The 15796-nt window shown below is 45.5% G+C and overlaps 1 long non-coding RNA gene across 1 annotated transcript in view; it reads right to left on the reverse strand.

The window, feature by feature from the left end:
- LOC148995852 (uncharacterized) overlaps positions 1-14589 on the reverse strand; it is a 33790-nt gene extending 19201 nt beyond the window's left edge. The window contains exon 1 of the long non-coding RNA XR_016145784.1: positions 14292-14589. This is a non-coding gene — a long non-coding RNA (uncharacterized LOC148995852). The remainder of the gene's footprint in view (positions 1-14291) is intronic.
- Positions 14590-15796: the final 1207 nt, after the last annotated feature.

Raw genomic sequence — 15796 nt, forward strand, 5'->3', positions numbered from 1 at the left:
ACTGATGTACCAAACTGGCCCGGTCCAGCTCTTTAACACCTCATTTGACAACTTTACTGCAGCTTTGCGATGGACCATGTCATGCACTTGCGCTGCGTAGGCAACTTTCCATTCTGGTTCCTTTGCCAGCTGTTTTTCTGTCCTGAGGAATGTCGCTTCAACAGCCCCTCTGTTGTTTGGCAAGGAAACCGGATCCTCTCTCCATGGATATCTAACATGCCAGTGTGGTTCCTCACAGTGCTCATCTCCATTCACATACGTCAAGCCATTTGTAACCATTTCTGCCTCTCTTTCCTCAGCAAGTGTCATCTCTTTGCCCCCTGGCTGGCAATTCCCGCAGCGACAACCACCGCACTTGGGCTCGCAAGCGGCACCAATGCTGTCCCACTTCCACCATTCCAGGATATCTCGCTTGAGGGCTGCAGTGCTAGAATGAGCAACAGAACACATGGGAGACTGATGATCAGCTGGACTTTTACAGGTGAATTCTTCGTACTTAACTGCTGCAGTCCTCATTGAGCGTGCAAAATGAGTTTTTGACATATGTGCAGTTACAGCAAGCTCTTCAAAAAGGTCAGGGTGACTACCTCCGATAGTTTTCCCCAGTGGGCCGTCCCAGAGGACAAGGTCTCCAACTGCACGAATCTTCTGGGGCACCAGCTGTCCTTCCCTATGACTTATCAGGAGTTGGATTTCTCTGGGTCTTACCAGCTCATGCAGTGGAACATCAGGGAATATTCTTTGCAGCTTCTTGGCCGTCACATGTCGATGGATCTCTGCAATACTGTCAAGTCCATAACACACTAACTGGTGTGACTTAAGAGTGCCTCGGGGAGTACTAACTCTGATCTTCAGCAGGTACCTCTTGGTTTTAACTGATACCTTCATACCACCGACTCCATGGACCACCAGAGTAACGTCTTCACTTCGAAGGTTCAATTTATTTGCTACTCTATGAGTTATGTAGTTTGTATCTGAGGCCAGATCAATCAAGGTTCCAACCTTTTGTCCAGCATTAGCCGTTACCTATTGAAGCATCATGATAACTGGAAATTCTTGCAAACCACTTTCTGTCAGTAGCCCCTGCTCGCGTGCCCCAGAGTTGAGGGTCCTGAATGCTGAATTGCAGAATGCATCTCGACACTGCTGAGCCAACTCAGGTGACAGCTTGGAGAGGAATTCCTCCTGAGACTCTGTGCACTTTCCACCTCCCACCGAACCAGTTTTTGTTCTTTTTTGGGGTGTCCTTCTGGTTTCAGCATATGGACACAGGTAATAATGATGCCCGGGGGTCTGCTGGTCTTTGCACTCCAGATTCCTGCACAAGTAAGTGGATTTGCAATATGCAGCTCCTTCATGGATTTCCAGACATCTTTTGCATGCTCTGAGCCTCCTCATCACATTCTCTTTCTCTGAAGGTTTCAGGGTCCTAAATTTCTTGCAGAAATACAGTTTCTTCTTGTGTTTGCTGTCTCCACAGACAATACAACCTGCTGGATCACTGCTCAATTCGGTGGCTCTTGTCCTGGCATGCCTTGGGTCAGACCTGGACTCCTTCCTGCTGGGCTCATCTTCTCTTAACTGTTCCAGCTGCTCATATATTGCCTCCTGGGTTTTGAGGAATTCGAGAAGTTTGTCGAAACGAGCTTGTTGTACACCAGCATTCTTCTCATCAGCAATATAAACCAACCATTCCTTCTTCAGTGACTCAGGGAGTTTGCTCTCAATGGATTTTGTCACCAAGGGGTTTTTCATGGCACCAGTGTCTCCAAGCTCACCTAGATCATAAAGGGCTTTTTCAATCATTTGAATCAATTCCACTATTTTCCTGGCTTGGTGACCTCTTACTGGTGGCATTGCTTGCAACTCTTCTACAATTTCCAAGGCAATAGTGGCTTTATTCCCAAAGCGATTCTCCAGGACACGGAATATTTCTTCTGCTGTATTATAAGCTGCAAGTCGAAACTCTCTGGCCACTTTATCACCGAGACTGTCCAGGAGCTGAAATTTCTTCACCTCTTTTGATCCAGTAGGTTCACCTTGCTTTTGCAGAGCTTCCCACTCCTTTCTCCAGCGATGAAAATCCCGTTTACTTCCAGCAAACTTGGGAAGGGAAGTAGGCTTCAACTTGATGGCTGGCCTTGGAGAACTATGGGCTGCACCAGCTCTCTCAGAATCCTGTTCGACTTTTGCCTGAATGAATTCAGCCTTTCTGGAAACCAGCTTTGGTAGACAAACCTCAAGCTCCCTCAGACGGCTTTTAAGGTCTTTTTGCTCAGCAGAAGGTGCCCAACGATTCCACCGGACGTGCGCTTCTCTTGCAGCTTTAACCAATTCTCCCAGGTGGTTGAGCATGAAGTCATATGCTTCCAGGTTTGCACAAGATTGAACAGAAAGGACCCGGTCACACTCCGTCTCTGCCACATGAAAAGCCAGGGACGTTTGGGGATCCCCAAAACTAGCCCAGAGTGTTTTCAAAATTAGAGCTTTTCCCTCCCTCAGTCTCTGGTCACATTCACTTGCCGTCTTCTCTAGGTCAGCCTTTTGTTGCGGATTTAATGCTGGCTCATCCTCTTCATCCAGCTCAGCCTCTGCGATCAAAGCAGCCTCCACGTCCTCATTTGCTTCCATGACTTTAGTGGCCTGCAGTGAGAGATTTTTGAAACTTTCTTTGAGCTCCTCCTCACACATGTCCAAATGTGTCCTAGAAACTGAATTGGCAAGCCGAGAAAAGAGTCTTTTTGCACTGGTTCTTTCAGCTTTGAGCTGCTCTAACGACTTTGTCTCCGCCATATCCTTTGGCTGTATCAACAGAACAATAATGCACACTTTGGGATAATGCTAGAGCAGTTTACTTTTCTTCTCCCAGGCCTCCAGGTGAGTTTCAAGGTCCTCCAATCCTGGCGGTTTTTTACTGTCAAGCGTTTATGTGACTGTGCGTTTTCCCCACACTTGAAAGAGATAGGTTCTTCTCACTATCTGAAGCTATAAACTGGATTCCACTCAATGATTAGGCCTTTGCATTTTTTCCATCCATTTATTTACTTGTAGGTAAAAAACCGGCTGTCACTCCAGAGTTCTTTTGGTGAGTACCCAGTCCCGCACAGTGTTCAAAACAGACACCAAGCTCTACTTCTTGAGCCAGCGCTGCTGTCTGCCGTAGCATTAGTTCCCAGTGCACACAAACAATAGAAGCGGCGTGTTGCCTTATCCAGCCTGTGCACGCGCAACTGATTTCAGATTAGCTTCACCTGGTACTAATGAGGGAATGCGGAGTGACGCGCCGTTTGCCGCAACACCTCCCACTCGACCTTTCATAGTTCTCTGTGAAGATCGCACAGCTAGGCAACCGCTTTGTTTGTAGCCTTTACTCTTTCTCCATCTGCTCTTCAATTGGGAGAAGAACAACAAGTCGTCTAACGTCCCTGTGCAGCACAGTACCCTGACAGACCCTCTTCCTATCAGAAGATGCAGATTCTCTGACAGTTGACCTCTGGACAGGGACACAATGGTTTGGAGAAACTCGAACATTCACATCCCTTACGATGCCCCTTGGATCAGAGTTTACACTAATGACCCTCCCGAGCTTAAACTGTCCCCTTAGTGCATTTTGATCGCATAGCCAGACGATGTCTCCAACAGCGACGTTCCTCTCTGCTGTATGCCACTTGTTCCGAACAAACAGATTTGGACCAGCAAGTTGGCTCCAGGATCTCCAAAAGTAATTGACTTGAGTTGTTATCTCTCGTAACCTCTTATAGGGATAGCTAGCAAAATCGAATGTCTTGGAGTCCCCTGTCTGTGTGGCTCGACCAAGCAAAAGTGTGTTTGGCGTAACATATTGTATGCAGCCCTCCCGGCTCTGAACTCTTGCATCAATGGGACGTTCATTTGCAAGATTTGCTGCAAGTTGAAGTGCTGTTAAAAACTCACTGAAAGTGAGGTCTGACCCTTTTCCAAGACTCTGGAGCGCTCTCTTTGTAATACGCACTGCAGCTTCCGCAGCTCCGTTCCGATGTGGTGAGTCGGCTGGATGAAATTTCCAGACAAACTGTGTTCCATTCTTAACTGCATACTCTTCCAGGGTTCCTTTGTCTTGACTTTCCAGGAAGCCATACAGATCTTTCAGTACAGGTTTTGCACCAATGAAATTGGTTCCTGGATCGGACCAGACCTTTCGGGGGTGACCTCTGAGTGCAGTAAACCTCTGGTATGCCAATAGGAAGCTCTCTGTAGATAGCGTATTAGCCAGCTCTGTATGAATAGCTCTACTTGCCATACAGGAAAAGACAACTCCCCATACTTTCATTGATGCTCTTCTCTTGACATCGTCCTTTACTTGGTAAGGTCCAAACAGATCGATGGTGGTGAACTCAAATGGTGCACAAGGTCTCGTTCTCTCTTCAGGTAGCTTGCCCATTACTTGTTGACATGTTTTAACTCTTGCCTTTTTGCAGGAGACACATCGGTTAACGACTCTTTGAGCAACCCTTCTTCCTCTCAAAACCCATGCCCTTTTACCCATCCTCAGTAAGGTGCCCGCCACTCCATCATGCCCCTCATCATGAGCTTCACGAGCCAACAAGGTTGAAATCCAGGCATCAAAGGGTACGAGGGGAACAGCTTTGAGATCCTCCTGGAAGGCTTGAACTCTGCCACCACACACCAGAAGTCCAGTTGCCATGTCTCTGTACACAACCAGTCGATCCATTGTGGTGTTTGAGAAGGTCACACCTTCTTGAACTGCTAGGCAGAGGTCCCTAAATGCATCTCTTCTCTCTTGGAGAGTGATGATACCAACTGAAGATACCGCCTCCCACTTTAGTTTGTCCATTGTCTTGACTCGAAGGAACTTCTTTGCAGCTCTCCAGACCAATGCCACTGTCTTGATCAGCCGTGTTAGATTGCTGAATCTCTTCACATCAATTAACTTTTGAACTGTTATTCCACCAGGTGGTCTACTTGGCTCCATCCGGGTTGAACTCTGGTTTTCCACTGGCTCTTGTTTCTTCAGCTGAGCTCTGGTAAGCGCAGCAACAAACGCTTTCTTTTGGATCTTGGTGAGGTTTTCTCTGGCTGCCGCAGCAACATCTTTAGCCGATCTAATTGGCCACTCCTTTACTGGTTGACTGATGAACTTCGGACCTGACTGCCACTCAGAATCATTATCCAAATCTTTTGGGCCAGCCCCTCTCGTGATAATGTCTGCAATATTCATTGGCCCTGGAACCCACCACCAATCCTGCACGTTAGTGCTGCTTTGAATCTCTCCAATTCGATTCGCAAAAAAGGTTTGGTAACCATAACTTTCACGCTGTATTGCTCCCAAGATGGTCTGGCTATCAACAAGATGGTACCACTTCTCAACTTGAATCCTGCAATGCCTTTGGAAATATTTCTTTAACCGGGCAGCAAATACAGCTCCGCACACCTCCGCTTTTACGGCGTCGCCCTTATGGTCAAGGGGGGTTAGTTTGGCCTTGGATTCGACGAGCCTCACAGTAATGTCTTGACTGCAGCTCCAACGCAAATACAATACTGCTCCATATGCTTGTTCACTGCCATCGGAGAAGGTGATGCCAAAGGGTTCAGCGGCGGCATCTGGGGGTGTCAGGGATCTGACAAATTGTACTTGCCCAAGCTCAGAATACTCTTCCAGAAGCTTGATTGCATCCTCCCGGAGCCCTTCTGACAAAGCTGCATCCCAGGTATTCTCGCTTAGGCCATAGTTAACTTTTGCCTCTTGAAATGCTCTTCGCACCAGAATTGCACCTTTTTGCTTAGCAGGGGTCACCAAGCCTAGTGGATCATAGAGCCCTGAGACTTGACTTAGAAGTTCTCTTCTGGTGAGTGGATTTGGCGTTTGTGATCTTACCTCCTCCTTCAACAAATTTTGGCCAAGTCTCATCTTTTTCTTCTTCTTTGAGAAGTTTACAGCAATCATGACATGAAGCTTGTCATCTTTTACTGTGTATCCCAGGCCAAGGGCTTTATTGTCCTCTTCCGTCAGCTGATTTGGTAAGAACACAGTCTGTGGCTCAGTCTCTTTGTCTCTGGACTCTTTCCTCCCACTTTGATCGGAGTATAGCCAGGGCTTGATGTGGAATCCACCAGTTTTTAAGATCTGCTCGACATTAGACGTGATGAGTTTCAGTTGATCCATGCTGTTGTGGGAAGTCAGGATGTCATCGACATAAACATCTTCTTGCAGCACACGTCGCTCTTCCTTGAAGTGACTGAATATGGGTACGTTTGCGGTCTCCCGCATAGCCAGTTGAGCAATGCAGCCTGCCGGTTTGTCTCCAATATTTACCCTTGTTATAGCATATTCTTCAATCTCATCTCCTGCAGAATCACGCCAGAGGAATCGGTGCAGATGGACTTCTCGTTCTTCCAGCCAGACAGAGTTATACATTTTCCGTATATCGCCCAAGGCGGCAAAGACTCCAGCACGGAACCTCAACAGAACAGCACGAATGGGGTTGAGCACGTCAGGACCTTTGAACAGCAGATCATTCAAGCTCAAACCTCTAAACTTTTGGCTGCTATTCCAGACAAGCCTTACTGGGGTTGTGACTGAGTGAGGATTTGGAGCGATTAGGTGACTGATGTACCAAACTGGCCCGGTCCAGCTCTTTAACACCTCATTTGACAACTTTACTGCAGCTTTGCGATGGACCATGTCATGCACTTGCGCTGCGTAGGCAACTTTCCATTCTGGTTCCTTTGCCAGCTGTTTTTCTGTCCTGAGGAATGTCGCTTCAACAGCCCCTCTGTTGTTTGGCAAGGAAACCGGATCCTCTCTCCATGGATATCTAACATGCCAGTGTGGTTCCTCACAGTGCTCATCTCCATTCACGTACGTCAAGCCATTTTTAACCATTTCTGCCTCTCTTTCCTCAGCAAGTGTCATCTCTTTGCCCCCTGGCTGGCAATTCCCGCAGCGACAACCACCGCACTTGGGCTCGCAAGCGGCCCCAATGCCGTCCCACTTCCGCCATTCCAGGATATCTCGCTTGAGGGCTGCAGTGCTAGAATGAGCAACAGAACACATGGGAGACTGATGATCAGCTGGACTTTTACAGGTGAATTCTTCGTACTTAACTGCTGCAGTCCTCATTGAGCGTGCAAAATGAGTTTTTGACATATGTGCAGTTACAGCAAGCTCTTCAAAAAGGTCAGGGTGACTACCTCCGATAGTTTTCCCCAGCGGGCCGTCCCAGAGGACAAGGTCTCCAACTGCACGAATCTTCTGGGGCACCAGCTGTCCTTCCCTATGACTTATCAGGAGTTGGATTTCTCTGGGTCTTACCAGCTCATGCAGTGGAACATCAGGGAATATTCTTTGCAGCTTCTTGGCCGTCACATGTCGATGGATCTCTGCAATACTGTCAAGTCCATAACACACTAACTGGTGTGACTTAAGAGTGCCTCGGGGAGTACTAACTCTGATCTTCAGCAGGTACCTCTTGGTTTTAACTGATACCTTCATACCACCGACTCCATGGACCACCAGAGTAACGTCTTCACTTCGAAGGTTCAATTTATTTGCTACTCTATGAGTTATGTAGTTTGTATCTGAGGCCAGATCAATCAAGGTTCCAACCTTTTGTCCAGCATTAGCCGTTACCTATTGAAGCATCATGATAACTGGAAATTCTTGCAAACCACTTTCTGTTAGTAGCCCCTGCTCGCGTGCCCCAGAGTTGAGGGTCCTGAATGCTGAATTGCAGAATGCATCTCGACACTGCTGAGCCAACTCAGGTGACAGCTTGGAGAGGAATTCCTCCTGAGACTCTGTGCACTTTCCACCTCCCACCGAACCAGTTTTTGTTCTTTTTTGGGGTGTCCTTCTGGTTTCAGCATATGGACACAGGTAATAATGATGCTCGGGGGTCTGCTGGTCTTTGCACTCCAGATTCCTGCACAAGTAAGTGGATTTGCAATATGCAGCTCCTTCATGGATTTCCAGACATCTTTTGCATGCTCTGAGCCTCCTCATCACATTCTCTTTCTCTGAAGGTTTCAGGGTCCTAAATTTCTTGCAGAAATACAGTTTCTTCTTGTGTTTGCTGTCTCCACAGACAATACAACCTGCTGGATCACTGCTCAATTCGGTGGCTCTTGTCCTGGCATGCCTTGGGTCAGACCTGGACTCCTTCCTGCTGGGCTCATCTTCTCTTAACTGTTCCAGCTGCTCATATATTGCCTCCTGGGTTTTGAGGAATTCGAGAAGTTTGTCGAAACGAGCTTGTTGTACACCAGCATTCTTCTCATCAGCAATATAAACCAACCATTCCTTCTTCAGTGACTCAGGGAGTTTGCTCTCAATGGATTTTGTCACCAAGGGGTTTTTCATGGCACCAGTGTCTCCAAGCTCACCTAGATCATAAAGGGCTTTTTCAATCATTTGAATCAATTCCACTATTTTCCTGGCTTGGTGACCTCTTACTGGTGGCATTGCTTGCAACTCTTCTGCAATTTCCAAGGCAATAGTGGCTTTATTCCCAAAGCGATTCTCCAGGACACGGAATATTTCTTCTGCTGTATTATAAGCTGCAAGTCGAAACTCTCTGGCCACTTTATCATCGAGACTGTCCAGGAGCTGAAATTTCTTCACCTCTTTTGATCCAGTAGGTTCACCTTGCTTTTGCAGAGCTTCCCACTCCTTTCTCCAGCGATGAAAATCCCGTTTACTTCCAGCAAACTTGGGAAGGGAAGTAGGCTTCAACTTGATGGCTGGCCTTGGAGAACTATGGGCTGCACCAGCTCTCTCAGAATCCTGTTCGACTTTTGCCTGAATGAATTCAGCCTTTCTGGAAACCAGCTTTGGTAGACAAACCTCAAGCTCCCTCAGACGGCTTTTAAGGTCTTTTTGCTCAGCAGAAGGTGCCCAACGATTCCACCGGACATGCGCTTCTCTTGCAGCTTTAACCAATTCTCCCAGGTGGTTGAGCATGAAGTCATATGCTTCCAGGTTTGCACAAGATTGAACAGAAAGGACCCGGTCACACTCCGTCTCTGCCACTTGAAAAGCCAGGGACGTTTGGGGATCCCCAAAACTAGCCCAGAGTGTTTTCAAAATTAGAGCTTTTCCCTCCCTCAGTCTCTGGTCCCATTCACTTGCCGTCTTCTCTAGGTCAGCCTTTTGTTGCGGATTTAATGCTGGCTCATCCTCTTCATCCAGCTCAGCCTCTGCGATCAAGGCAGCCTCCACGTCCTCATTTGCTTCCATGACTTTAGTGGCCTGTAGTGAGAGATTTTTGAAACTTTCTTTGAGCTCCTCCTCACACATGTCCAAATGTGTCCTAGAAACTGAATTGGCAAGCCGAGAAAAGAGTCTTTTTGCACTGGTTCTTTCAGCTTTGAGCTGCTCTAACGACTTTGTCTCCGCCATATCCTTCGGCTGTATCAACAGAACAATAATGCACACTTTGGGATAATGCTAGAGCAGTTTACTTTTCTTCTCCCAGGCCTCCAGGTGAGTTTCAAGGTCCTCCAATCCTGGCGGTTTTTTACTGTCAAGCGTTTATGTGACTGTGCGTTTTCCCCACACTTGAAAGAGATAGGTTCTTCTCACTATCTGAAGCTATAAACTGGATTCCACTCAATGATTAGGCCTTTGAATTTTTTCCATCCATTTATTTACTTGTAGGTAAAAAACCGGCTGTCACTCCAGAGTTCTTTTGGTGAGTACCCAGTCCCGCACAGTGTTCAAAACAGACACCAAGCTCTACTTCTTGAGCCAGCGCTGCTGTCTGCCGTAGCATTAGTTCCCAGTGCACGCAAACAATAGAAGCGGCGTGTTGCCTTATCCAGCCTGTGCACGCGCAACTGATTTCAGATTAGCTTCACCTGGTACTAATGAGGGAATGCGGAGTGACGCGCCGTTTGCCGCAACACCTCCCACTCGATCTTTCATAGTTCTCTGTGAAGATCGCACAGCTAGGCAACCGCTTTGTTTGTAGCCTTTACTCTTTCTCCATCTGCTCTTCAATTGGGAGAAGAACAACAAGTCGTCTAACGTCCCTGTGCAGCACAGTACCCTGACAGACCCTCTTCCTATCAGAAGATGCAGATTCTCTGACAGTTGACCTCTGGACAGGGACACAATGGTTTGGAGAAACTCGAACACTCACATCCCTTACGATGCCCCTTGGATCAGAGTTTACACTAATGACCCTCCCGAGCTTAAACTGTCCCCTTAGTGCATTTTGATCGCATAGCCAGACGATGTCTCCAACAGCGACGTTCCTCTCTGCTGTATGCCACTTGTTCCGAACAAACAGATTTGGACCAGCAAGTTGGCTCCAGGATCTCCAAAAGTAATTGACTTGAGTTGTTATCTCTCGTAACCTCTTATAGGGATAGCTAGCAAAATCGAATGTCTTGGAGTCCCCTGTCTGTGTGGCTCGACCAAGCAAAAGTGTGTTTGGCGTAACATATTGTATGCAGCCCTCCCGGCTCTGAACTCTTGCGTCAATGGGACGTTCATTTGCAAGATTTGCTGCAAGTTGAAGTGCTGTTAAAAACTCACTGAAAGTGAGGTCTGACCCTTTTCCAAGACTCTGGAGCGCTCTCTTTGTAATACGCACTGCAGCTTCCATTAGACCTGCAAGGTCTAATGTATTGGTTATTGGAACATACTGAACGTACAGAGACCACTGCGCGTGCGCGAGCGATCAGTTGTTTGTGTTTGTAGCTCCGGAGAATTTCTTCACAAATCCTTGATTTTCTTCTTTACCACTTATTTATAAACAAGCACTTTCTATTTTTATATTATGTGAACTTATCCTCGATAGTATTCCTTATAAAAAACAATTGGATTGCTTTGATATCGCTACTTATATCCAACCTCCCTAAATCCTGGCTACTAGCCTTTAGCCCGCTAGCATTCCACGCGTGCCCTCTCGCCTATTGATCGTCTCATTTTACACCCGTTTCACTGAATCCTGGTTATTTCCGACATTTCAATCCTAAATTAGTAGTGATAGTTGTAGTATCACTACTAATTTACTGATCATCCGTTATAATGGCGAACATATCAGATGCGTGTCTAACATTACCTTTGAGTGCAGATGAAGACACATTCGAGCTCTTCACGGTGAAGCAGGAGCTGGAATACGTCGAGAAACAGATCCGCGGTCTGCTGGTGAAGGCGCTCAACGCTTGAAGCATCACGCGCCGACGCTAACAAATCAAATCACTCTTTGACTCCGAGTTCATCTACGCCGTACGTTACTCTGCCGAGGAAGATGCGATCATCTAAGGCTTCATTCACTCCGGCACCGAAACAACATGGACCATGGATCACACAGCGGAAGACTCGAGCCAGAGCTGCCTCTCCGCCCCTCCCGGTCTTCGAGATCTCCACCCGGAACCGCTTCTCCCCTCTTCGCGAGCCGGAACGCGATGACGCCGTGATCATCGGCACATCCATAGTCCGCCATGTCCGCGCTAATTCGGATAAAGGTAAAGTGCGCACTCACTGCTTTCCTGGTGCTCGTGTTCTTGATGTTGCTGCACAGGTTCCCGAGATCCTGAACGGGGACGAGCGCGTCGGAGCTGTTGTGCTGCACGCGGGAGCGAACGACATTAGGCTGCGGCAGACGGAGGTTCTGAAGAAGGACTACAGGAGCCTGATCGAGACGGTACGCAGCACAGCGCCTAAAGCAGCGATCATCGTGTCTGGACCGCTTCCCACGTACAGACAAGGACAGGAAAGGTTCAGTAGACTTTTTGCATTAAATGAATGGTTAATGTCATTGTGTAATGAACAGGGGCTGCACTTTGTAAATAACTGGCATCTGTTTTGGGAAAGACCGAGGCTGTACAGCACAGATGGTCTCCATCCCAGCCGAATCGGAGCGGCTGTGCTGTCGGACAACATTTCCAAGACATTACGCACCAGATGACTAATGAGTCAAAGTCCAAATTACAGCCTTTGCGGTCCAAACTTAACTAATAAGCATAGTGTGGAACATTATATAGAAACTGTGTCTATTCCTCGTTTAGTGAAGCCAAACAATAAATCTAGTGTAGGATCTAGCAAAAATCGTATTGTAATTAAACCAGAAAATCTAAATATCAGTCAACAAAAACAATTTCTAAAGCTAGGTCTCCTAAACATTAGATCGCTCACACCTAAGGCGGTTATCGTAAATGAAATGGTCACAGACAATAACTTCGATGTTCTGTGCCTTACTGAAACCTGGCTTAAACCAAATGAGTATTTCGGTCTAAACGAATCTACTCCGCCAGGATACTGTTATAAACATGAGCCTCGTCTGATCGGTCGTGGCGGCGGTGTTGCAACAATCTATAAAGATATTTTTAATATTACTCAGAAAACAGGTCACAGGTTTAATTAATTTGAAGTACTTGTGCTAAATGTTACGCTCTTAGATGTAAGAAGGAAATCTATATTATCTCTAGCCCTGGCTACTGTATATAGACCTCCAGGGCCATATGCTGAATTCCTAAAAGAGTTCGCAGACTTTCTCTCGGATCTATTGGTAAATGTCGATAAAGCAATAATTGCTGGAGATTTTAACATACACGTAGATAATACAAATGATGCTTTAGGGGCTGCGTTTACAGATTTATTAAACTCCTTTGGGGTCAAACAAAACGTCAGTGGTCCCACTCATCGTCTAAATCATACACTAGATTTAATTATATCATATGGAACCGATCCAACTGATATAGATATTATACCGCAAAGCGATGATGTCACTGATCATTACATGGTGACTTGCATAATACGTACTGCTGAAATATGTCATGTTGCGCCACGTTATAGACCAGGCAGAACAATCCTTCCAACCACTATAGATGGATTTTCAAAAAGCTTACCTGATCTATCTAAGCTGCTAAGTGAACCCAAACAAACAGATGAATTAGAGGAAATGACTAGCAGTTTAAGCACCATTCTTACTAGTACATTAGATATTGTTGCGCCAATTAGATTAAAAAAGGTTCGAGAGAAAATTAAAGCACCGTGGTACAACAGTGCTACACATGCTATCAAGAGAGAAACTCGCAACTTAGAGCGTAAATGGAAACAAACTAATTTAGAGGTCTTTAGAATCGCGTGGAAAGACAGTATGTCACGTTATAAAAAGACACTAAAAACAGCCAGGGCTGAGCATCTCCGCAAACTAATCGAAAATAACCAAAATAATCCAAGGTTTTTATTTAACACCGTGGCTAGACTAACAAATAAACAGACATCACCAGAGCAAAATATACCTTTACAGTTTAGTAGTAATGATTTTATGAATTACTTCAATGCGAAAATAGAAAGCATCCGAAACAAAATTATAAATGTACAATCCGCTATGGTGTCTTATGATTCAGCTTCAATTATGGACCCTCTAGAACAACTAAACCGCTTTACAACGATAGGACAGGAGGAGCTAAATAAACTTATCATTGCATCTAAACCAACAACTTGTTTATTAGATCCAATACCCACTAAACTACTGAAAGAACTATTACCTGTAGTGGAAGAGCGTCTCCTCAATATTATTAACTCGTCTTTATCTTTAGGTCATGTCCCAAAAATATACAAGCTGGCTGTAATAAAACCGCTCATTAAGAAACCGCAATTAGATCCAAATAACTTGGCAAATTACAGACCCATTTCAAATCTTCCATTTATGTCCAAAATACTTGAAAAAGTAGTGTCCGCTCAATTATGCTCTTTTTTGCAAGAAAATGATATCTGTGAAAAATTCCAGTCAGGATTCAGACCGCATCATAGTACAGAAACTGCGCTAGTTAAAATTACAAATGATTTACTTTTAGCTTCTGACCAAGGCTGTATCTCAATACTAGTCCTGCTTGATCTTAGCGCTGCGTTCGACACTATAGATCATATAATACTCTTGGATCGACTACAAAACTTCACCGGTGTCCAGGGACAGGCATTAAGCTGGTTTAGATCGTACTTATCGGACCGTTCTCATTTTGTCTGTTTAAATGGGAAAAAATCAAAGATAACGTCAGTAGACTATGGAGTACCGCAAGGATCAGTTTTAGGCCCTCTGCTATTCTCAATATATATGCTGCCACTTGGTAATATTATAAGAAAACATGGAATTAATTTCCACTGTTACGCTGACGACACTCAATTATATATTTCATCACGACCAGATGAAAACACTAACTCATCTAAAATGACAGAGTGTCTCAAAGATATAAAATGCTGGATGACGCGTAATTTCCTGCTATTAAATTCAGATAAAACGGAGGTATTACTTATTGGTCCAAAAAACTACTCACAAAACCTCTCACAATACAACTTTAATATAGACGGATGTCCTGTTACTTTATCCACAACAGTAAAAGACCTGGGTGTTATACTAGACCGCAACTTGTCGTTCGAAAATCATATTTCATATGTTACAAGAACAGCCTTTTTCCACCTTAGAAACATTGCTAAGCTACGTAACATGCTATCTATTTCTGATGCAGAAAAATTAGTTCACGCATTCATGACCTCGAGACTAGATTACTGTAATGCTTTATTAGCTGGTTGTCCTGCATCCTCAATAAACAAGCTACAGTTAGTACAAAATGCAGCTGCTAGAGTTCTTACTAGGTCAAGAAAATATGATCATATAACACCGATTTTATCATCTCTACACTGGTTACCTATTAAGTTCCGCATCAACTACAAAATACTACTACTGACCTATAAAGCCCTAAATGGTTTAGCACCTACGTACTTAACGGACCTTCTTTCGCCCTACAATCCACCGCGTTCCTTAAGATCACTAAATTCAAGGCTTCTGGTCATTCCTAGGATATCGAAGTCCAGTAAAGGAGGGAGGGCGTTCTCGCATTTAGCTCCAAAACTCTGGAATGGCCTTCCCGATACGGTCCGAGCCTCTGACTCGCTGACACAGTTCAAAACTAGATTAAAGACGCATCTCTTTAGTCAAGCATTCACATAATGCTTACCTTCTAGTCCTCTGTTATGCCATACGGAACCGTTTGCCACTGAAACTGCTTAACGCACCAGTGGGGCTCGACAGCCTTTTAGACAAACGGGTCGGCGCGTATGGTTGGGTTGCGGAGAGTTCGGGTTACGGAGAGTTTGTGAGTTATAACGGAAATTATTATGAACATCAGCTATGCTAATTATTTCCCATCTGCCTTTCTGCTGTTATCTCGGGACGCTTGTCCCGAGAAAAATGGCGTTCGTCAGGTCCAGTTTTGTGTCCAGCCTCTCACGGGGATTTCGGATGCCCCAACGCCTGTGATGAGACGACTCAACGCCTGTGATGAGACGACTCAACGCCTGCGATATGTTATGGCGCCGTTTGATTCATAAACAATATTTATATTTAATATTTATATTTAAACAATATGAATGTAAGCCAGAGGAGAACTGGCCCCCGACTGAGCCTGGGTTCTCCCAAGGTTTTTTCTCCATCCAATCTGATGGAGTTTTGGTTCCTTGCCACTGTCGCCTTGCTTTTGGCTTGCTTTGAGCTTGCTCAGTTGGGGTTATTTATTTAGTGTTTAGCAATGTTGTTGATCTGTGTTGTGCTACTTACATGTTATCACTGTGAAGCTGCTTTGATACAATCTGTATTGTGAAAAGCGCTATATAAATAAATGTGACTTGACTTGACTTGACTTCCGCAGCTCCGTTCCGATGTGGTGAGTCGGCTGGATGAAATTTCCAGACAAACTGTGTTCCATTCTTAACTGCATACTCTTCCAGGGTTCCTTTGTCTTGACTTTCCAGGAAGCCATACAGATCTTTCAGTACAGGTTTTGCACC

This window comes from Pimephales promelas, chromosome 2 (assembly GCF_988280905.1).
Source record: "Pimephales promelas chromosome 2, fPimPro1.hap1.1, whole genome shotgun sequence".
Taxonomy (NCBI): domain Eukaryota; kingdom Metazoa; phylum Chordata; class Actinopteri; order Cypriniformes; family Leuciscidae; genus Pimephales; species Pimephales promelas.